Here is a 9,409-nt window from a genome sequence, read left to right on the forward strand (position 1 = left end):
ATATAAGACCAGACTGGTCTAAATGAAGTATAGTATACTTTGTATATTTTGTGAAATGATAATGCTTTATCGATCTAACTCAATTTAGACCAAGTTATATTCAGGGTTTATACAATGTTTACTAATATTTACACTCGCAAAAATAAGAATCGATATCTAATTTCGCTATTTTAGAAATACATGTAACGTGTCAATGTTTTTTTCACGAATGCTGTGTTAAACTGTGTGACCAAAACTGGGAAGTAACTCGTTTTTCTATCTGTGCGCTTATACATACATAGGTTGATGGCCTTTCGATGTACAAGCAAGTAAATGCTATGTTATTTATTTGGCCTTTCATTTTAGACCACGTCCTTTCCTTTCTTTAAAAAAATAATACTTCATATTTTCAAGGTAGTAGTAGATATAGATTTCTATTTGTTTATATGGTAGCTATTAATTTAACATTTTCAGCTTACTTTTACGCGAATAAAAGGCAAATTTTAGGCAGTTTCTCAAAATATTTATAAAAAATAGACTGTCAAAATTCAGAGCATTGCAATGTCATGAAAATGCAGTTATTCCTGGTTTTTAAAAGCGTCATTATTTCTGATGGTTTAGGCCGACTAAACGAAGTCTTATGTATCATGGAGTTTTTTATATACACTTTATTCTATGCTATTTAGGTTAAACGTCGGAGAAAGGACAAGAACAAAAATAAATAAAACAGGATGAATTGCATAAAATTTAATGCATATTGTACAAAACTGAAAATCTACGACGTTTTCAATGTTTGTCCCTTATTTTCAGACAATCATATCATTTCTGTCTGGTCTCAGTAATGTACAGTTAGCAGAATCTTAAAACATGAAGTACGTTTATAGACCTAACACAGTCACTGAAATATTGACACCTTTCCTGGAAGAGATTAAAGTAATATGGCATTTCTTTTCAATTTCAGTTTTCTTCATCACGTATAAAACAGAAAAACGTATTCCACCAAAAAGCTTTTCTAAACCTTTAGGCTTAGGAATGTGAAATGAAGAACTGCTGTGCTATTATAAAATGACGTTGTGGAGTTGTAAACGTCCAAGAAAGTCAGAAAGAAGAACTACATTTTCTTCGCAGATTCACAGGCTCTTATGGCATCTCTGATTAATGAGGACTTTTTCACAGTGACTGAAAAATGAAATGTAACCATTGAACTTAATACACTATGTTCATTACAGCTTTCAAATACTTATGAAGTAATGTAATCGTGTAATTGAAGTATTGACAGTTTCTGTAATAGTACGAGCTACCAGTACAACTCAAACATCGATGAATGTGTTTAACATAATTATATTGATACAACTTTACGATTGGTGTATTCTAGTGTTTCTTTATTAAGCACATTACTTGAGATGTTCTTATATAGAGAGAATGAGTATTTGCTTTCTGGATACATGATGTAATTTTTCATTTCTTAATTAGTTTACATACCGATCGTGACAAAAAATAGACGTTTCATTTTTTTTCACGTAGCCAGTACAAATATTCATTTAAAAATATCTTTTTAAAGTCTAGACCAGATGTCTTTAATTATATGTATTTCATTACAAGTTTATCAGTTGGTTATATTTGATTTTTCAGTGTAATAAAACATATTTTGCATGCACATATGGATATTTCCAGATACCTTTAACACTTAAACAATAATGATAGCACATTCGAACTTATCAGGTTAACAACATCCGCTATTGCGCTCAAAAACACGTGATATTTTATGTATTGGCAAACCTGTAAAAAGCTCTTGGATGTTACATTTCCAAACACGTTTCTTGTCTATATGTAGCTCACAGGCATCGCGGCTCTTAACTTGCACAGGTACCACCGTAAACCCAGCTGACGCAAGACCATCTACATTAATATATAGGTATATATTAATTTACATATTCAACTCATATGCTACTTTTAAAGATTCAGCTTGTGCCTCTTGCAGGCTTTACTACAAAACTCTTAAGGAGGTAGGTTACCTTAATATTTGTATGTGCGCATGTCAAACCGGAAGCTAACGCGACGATTTACGATGACGTTTACGACAAATTAAATGTGTTTGTATATCCATTCTTCTGAAAACAAATCATGAACCTGTCTCCAATCTGACGCTTTATGGTTTAATAATGCAGAAATAATGAATAAATTGCCACAGAAACGCTTCAAAGCAATATTGCCTTAAAATGACGTCATTGGCGTCATGACGTTACGTGTCAGTTACCACGCAAAATTAATAGCGTAATTCTGTCCATTTTCTTTATTTGAACTATTTTCAAACAGCCATTATTTGCTGAACTATTTTTATGAGTCTTTTGCTCTGAATAATAATCAATATTTTGCTTCTTTTATGTAATAATATTGAAATGTTATGTGGAATGTAAGAAAATGGATGATGGTAACCAATGTTATTTGGAATATAGTCGGGTGAAAGGTTACTTTTTACGACCATTTTCAAATAAAAAAAACTGGCAGTTTGATTTGTAATACCTATTTTTCAGTTTCCGTTGACAATATGTTACTTATATACTTAAACTAAGCTCTAAAATAGTTCAAATTTCGGTAGAAAATATTGTGGTTTCTTGAATTTAATTGATGTTACCATGGAAACGAAGCCCGTTACCTATATATCTAAATGTAAAATTCAAAAGCGTTGACACTGGTCTATTTGAGGAACACAGCTTCGGCTTATTTTTTTCATTTCAACAATATCCATGAGAATAATAGCAGCATGCCGAACGATTTTTCCATGAAAAATGCCAGACGAAGGGTACTGCAGTAAGTATTTTAAGCTGTGAAATGTGTTTTAATAAATGCAAATAACATGAAAATATTACTTACGTTAGAAATAATATGTTTTAAAGCTACATTAACAAGAAAGATAATTTTATTCAATATTTTTATTAGAAATTACGACAAAAAGCAAGATATAAGCTATTTAAACATCTTTGTTGCCATGGTTACTTTAAACTTTTAGAAAAATAGGGTACCATGTAAAGTGCTTGGTATTTTGCAGAATGGCACTGAAGCCGTCGAAAACCCCGTTTTTATACATAGTTGTTTAAAAATGAGAGAAATTGCGTTATCATGGAAACACGAGCCCCGCGACATATACATTTTAAGCTTATATTAGAAAGCTAACGCGTAAAATTATCAATTATGCAGACTTCTACGGATATCAGTGAAACTAAAATATGCTGAAAAGTGTTAAATATCCGTATTTTCCTTCTTCTTTCAATATAAAATACCTGTGGAAGGTCATGTTCTTCAAACCTGGATAAAAACTGAAAGGGACATATATAAACGAAATTGAGATTGTAGCAGTTAAAACATCATATTACACGAAATTAAAAAAATTCCTGCGGTTCAACTAATTTGAATTTACCCTGGTAACAAGGTAACCTACCTCCTTAAATATTACATTATATTAATATAAACCAAGCCAGTACATGTCAAAAAGTAGGACGAACTTCAAGCTAGCATAACATTACGAATGAGATAATCGGAGATTATCATAAATTCATAAATCTTATCTTAAAGAAATTCTACTTAATCCTGTCAGACCATCTTATTGGGAGACATTTTAATTTATTTTTACTGTCAATGCTGTTGATTTTAAAGTGGAATTTAATAGTTTTCCAGCAGAGCAGATTTGCGATTTCACTAAAAACATGCATTATATATTAAATGATAAATGTGTCTTATAATTTATAGTAAGACCTCAGATTTTACCGTCATTATGTGCGAATTCTGCTTTAACTGAAAATAATACTAAATTAAGTTTAATGTTTCGTTTATATCTGAGAATAAAAAAACTCTCAAAGTGATGATTTTTATAATACAGCTCGACTGAAACTATTTTGATAAAAGTCTGATGCGATGCTGGAAACAGAAACAAATGAGAGTAAAATATTTCTAAAATGTAAATGTATTCTTATAACTTACCTATCAACGGAGTCACTGGTTTTTCCGAGTGGTAAACACCATTTCATCTCTGAAAGGGACCGTAATGTAGAAACACTTTCATCTTTTCTGCTGCAAGAGAAAAGGAACACGTAGAAAGCGACGCTACGGATACGATGTGTTTGCTTAACCTTTAGCCTGCTAAATTTCTGATATAGGCTAGTCCATCATTCAATACGGGCAATACCATTTATTATTCAAAGAAATATTCACAGAAAATGTACTGACTCAATAGCGAACAGTGCAGACCATGATAAGCCTGCACGGACATGCAAGCTGATCTTGGTCGTGCAGGCTGATCATGGTCTTCACAGGTCGCAAAGGCAGAATCACCTGCCACCAGCAGGCTAATGATTAACTACAGCGTTAACTACCTTCTTTTACAAAATCTCCATGGAAACCGTATGATGTTGAATTGATGGTTATGATGTGTGGTAGTGACATTAAACTAGCAAAATTAAAATGTATTGGGAGGTTTTCTAAAAGCAAAGAGCACGGCAAACACAACCAGAGACATGCATCGCAAAGTAGGTCCGCAACAAATAGAAACTGCTATTCAAAGAAAAAGCAGACGGGTTGCTTCAAATAGCAAGTATCATTTTATTGTATGCATAATGCAAAAAGTTACCATTTACCTTATGCGTTTGGCAGATAATATTGTTGACGCGTGTCAAATATGTAAATTACTCTGTACCCCTAGATTTATTTAGCAAATACATTATATTATATAGTTTAAACTGAAAACATGATGAGCTGTAATGCTTTGAATTTTTAAACTAACCTTTTATATTCCCTCCAGTGCACAAATGTATTATAATTTAAGTGGAAATCAGTACGTTATAAACATAGATCAAAAGCTATACAATAAAGTTCAATAAGATTAATAAGGTGTTTAAGGCCGCACACAATTTGCCGTTAGTGCTACGGTTTTGTCAAATTATTTTATGTCACCGCTCGGAACAAAATGTGTTAATTTATTGCTAGACTTTCTTCATAAAGAAGTTTGGATTGTTTTGTGTTTTTTCCATTACTAATATCGATTCATATTACGTATAATGCTGTAAATGAAATCATTCAAAATTAGTTTTTGGCCTCCCAATAACTCGACAGATGTCACCGAAAAGAACATTGTAAAAGACTTAAGGGATTTGGAACTTTTTTTTTTTTTGGTTATTGCCCTTAATGACCGATTCTTCTTGCAAAGTATTTTGTTATAATTTCATGTTTTCGCATTATTTGGCAAGAAAAGAGCAATTGTAGCTCAACTTCCTGAAGAAAAACAGGACTGCTGTCATCTTACAGACTTTTTCATCCTCAAAATGAAACTTTGCTATTATTTGGATCTGATTTTTATTATACCGAAAGCAATTTTAAACATTTTATGTTACGCCTGACATGTTCATTAGTAACATATTCCTAGCGTATACATTTAGTGTTAATCATTAAGCTTTACGTACACAATTTTGAGTTAGAGCCACCACACCACAATGTAGCAAATACGGCGACATTTCTTGCGTTTCATTACAGAGTAAACTCCAGTTGCCCATTTGAGCGTTATTTCATGCCTTATCGAGCATCTTAGTAGATCTGCATACCTTCTGTTAGCCATCCGGATGGCTTTCTTAAATGAACAATAATTCTATACCCCGAGGGAGTTTCCGAAGCCACATCAGTGAGAGTAACTGATTTGCAGTCGGTGACAATAACCCCACAACCCCGGAAAGGCCCCAGTAGTTATTATCAACACGAGGCGTACGTTAAACGACTAAAACTCCATATAACCTATAGCTGTGCTAGTAGCATATTAAACTCAACCAACAAGTACGAATGAAAATTGGAGGAATGTTAATTTTATTTAGGGACTTTATATTTCGATTATTGAAATAGATGTATTTAGTTTATGCTAAATATTTATTTTAATTCGAATCTTATGAAAGCTTCCAATTTTTTTAAAATTACATTCAGAAAAGCAGTACTACTGTCATTCTTGAAGACGTGAACGTTAAATTACCTTTAGTACGATGGCTTTTAATTCACGACATTTGGGTTAAGCTGTCGACAGCATTTCTATACAAAACAAATGCTCCTCGCATACTAACTTGTTTTATCTATTTTTGAAAGAAAGTTTGTTTGTTTTTCAGCGGATTGTACTCTCCGTCGATTTAGGAGTGGGACAGTTTAGAATGTTCTAAAAGATGTTCATTTCGAAGAAATGGTAACCAGAAAAGGGAAAGGATATCATATAATGAAGCGTCAGCGTGCATCTTTTTTACAACTTCACAGAATGATCAAATACATCGCAACACCGTTCTTCCTACTTTCTATATCTGAGTACTACGCCCGGGTATTCGAAAATACTTTTCAAAAACAACTCGGACTTTACATGTGATTTCTGTAACAGCTCTTCGAAACTAGTCATAAACAATGGTTTCATCGAAGAAAATGTTATAAAGTGTTTAGAAACTTATAATCATGCTGAAACACTGGTATTTAGTAACAGTAGATTAAGGTATTAGATCACTAATAGAGAACCTCCTTTTTGAAGAGTATTCAATTCCTACCATAAACCTACTTTTACTGCAATTCTAAGGGGGGCGTAGGTTCAAGCCCTACTGGGACCAAATTTTTTTTTCCTTATTTTCCTTTTTTACTAGTAAGTTTTTACTTCTTTCAAGACTTATTATTGATGTTTTGTACAAAATGGACAAAGATGAATCTTATAAGCAATTACTTGGTGTTCAAAGAGAATTTACTACTTAAACAGAAGGGGTAGAGTTACAAATCTTTAAAAATATTGAGTTACGCACGGTGAAAGTTCTCTATTTTGCTTTTACTCTTAGATTATATATTGTGGAAGAAATTTAGGTAGGTTTTACGTCTTCCCTATGGTTATTTTTAAATGGAGTAAGCAAAATTCAAAACAGAAACACATCATTCGACCTTATTTTTTCAATGTTGAAGTATGAATTCTGTCTCATTAAATCCGTTTACTTGAGGCATCATAGAAAAAATGATATTCACATTTTTATATTGTGTTTTATAATTGTTTACCAATAGTTTGATGTTTCTTCTATTGAAATTAATGGTAAAATGAGTTCTCTGCAAACGTTTTGGATAGTGGCTATCACTTTGAAATTTGTCTCTACTTGAGCTTGAGGAGATACCATAAGTTATTCAAAAAATTTTAAAAACGGCACGGTAAAAGTTGTTTAAAATTTGCGAATTAGTGCAAAACACGGTTATCTTTCAGAATATACCAAGCAAAGGCCATTTTGTAAACATTACTATTAGTGACCTAATACCTTAAAGACTATTCCAAAATATTTAAATATACTAAACAGGCTTATAAATTTAGACTTATCACACAATGAAATATCAACAGTTTCTTTTAATGCATCAGAGCAGATTTGTAAAAAGTTGAAACAATTTCATTTGGATAACAATGATATTCATGTTATACGACAAGGAAATCTTGATTGTTTAGAATCTCTAGAGAAACTTTCGCTAGCCAATAATAACTTACAAGTAATTGAGAATGGGACATTTAATGTCAAATTAAAGGCGTTAGATTATATCCACCTTGTTCGCAACAACCTGGCATCTGTGGACAGCAGTTTAGTTAGCAAACTCTTATTGTCAAAAGAGATACATATAATAGTGAATGCCTCATTAAACAGTTTAAGTACAATGACAAATTCGATCAATATCACAGTAGAAAATTTTTCACATTTAACCGATATTGGCGTTGTACTTACACATAATAATATAACGACTGTTGACGTAGACTATTATTTCAAAATGTTTAATCTTACACACCCATACCCGCAGTTCTTACAATTGTGGAACTGTGGCATTGATGCACGTTTTAATCCGTTTATTTGTGATTGTGCTCTCTTTCCTTTAGCCTCAGGGCTTAGAAAGTTTTATACAATGGATCCAGATAATCCTGTATTTTCAATCACGTGTGGAAGTCCTAGAAGTTTGGAAGGGGTGATGGTTCGCAAGGTACAAGCTGACCAATTTAACTGCTCAGTCACTGAAGATTGTCCAGATTCCTGCACGTGTACAAAATCTATCGCCATCAGCCTTGTTACCGTAGACTGCAGAGGTCAGTACCATGCAGACGATCTACCTCTGACATGTCCAGTAGCAGACAAGATACACATCAATATTAAATCAGATAACTTGATTCACCTCACCTTAAGAGAATTAACACATCAATATATTTGCATGATAATAATTTGGAAAATATTCCAAGAACATTCGAGAAGTTTAATTTTAGTGAAGGACAAGTTTTAACCATTGATGGAAATCCATTCAACTGCGACTGCCATACATTATGGATGAAACAATGGCTTTTGTCAAACAAAAATCATATTTATCACCAAGATAAAATAATATGCGAAACTGGACATGGAAAAGGTAAGCGATTGGTTGAAGTTCCGGACAGCAAATTTGTTTGTCAAACAAGTCTTACATTCCTTGACATATTATTCATTACCGTTGGATCACTGTTAGTTTTTGTTATACTAGTATCAGTCACTGTCTGCAAAATAAACAGCATCCACGTTTTTATGATATCACATTTTGACATCTGCAGATACTCTTTCCGGAAGAGGAAACATCGGCGTTTACGTTATGATATCTTTATACCACATTCGTGTGAAGACGACGATATAATTAATGATATTGTAAATAATCTTGAACATCACGATCCGCCCTATAAAGTGTGCATAGGTGAGAGAAACTTTGCACCTGGTAAAACCATATCTGAAAACATACTTGTTGCGATAGAATCTAGTCATACGAGTTTACTCGTCATCTCAAACAAGTTTCTAAGAAGTGCTTGGTGCAACATGGAATTCCGAGAGGCTCACATGAGATTCCTAAGGGATAGAAATATAAACATGGTGCTGATTATCTTAGAGGATCTAGATACGTCACTTGTTTACGAGGAGTTGAAATTATATTTGGAAACGCATGTGTATATAAAATAGAGTGACAAACACTTTTGGGCAAAACTTTTGCAAAGTCTTCCCATAATGATTACAAGCGATCCTGCTCTCGACTAAACATCGCCACTACTTTCAAAGATGAAATAGATGATTACTGTAGTTGTAAATAGATCTAGCAGACTTTACATAAGCAATAAGATTTAGAAACACTGTAGTCTTCCAGTGCTTAAAACATTGAACACGTTGTTACAATGAATAAGTTTTATAAATTATTTACACTGTATATAATTACGAAAGCCAAAGTATCAGGTCTCTTGGAATAGCCAACAACCCACGGGGAAAATATTCTCCCACGGGAAGACCGAATTTGAAATTGTCGCAAGAATTCATATTAAAGAAATGGTCAATTATTTCTTTACGAGACCCTAAATTTAGTTAGGTATCAATGAATCAAAGAAAAGTCGAAAACAAAAGGTAGC

The 9,409-nt window shown here is 32.9% G+C and overlaps 1 long non-coding RNA gene across 1 annotated transcript; it reads right to left on the bottom strand.

The window, feature by feature from the left end:
- Nucleotides 1-932: 932 nt before the first annotated feature.
- On the bottom strand, nt 933-4,049 carry LOC123564964 (uncharacterized). The gene is made up of 3 exons (XR_006689062.2): nt 3,958-4,049; nt 1,759-1,878; nt 933-1,158 (listed from the first exon to the last, which is right to left on the bottom strand). It is a non-coding gene; the product is annotated as an uncharacterized LOC123564964 (long non-coding RNA).
- Nucleotides 4,050-9,409: the final 5,360 nt, after the last annotated feature.

This window comes from Mercenaria mercenaria, chromosome 2, assembly GCF_021730395.1.
Source record: "Mercenaria mercenaria strain notata chromosome 2, MADL_Memer_1, whole genome shotgun sequence".
NCBI classification, from domain to species: Eukaryota; Metazoa; Mollusca; class Bivalvia; order Venerida; family Veneridae; genus Mercenaria; species Mercenaria mercenaria.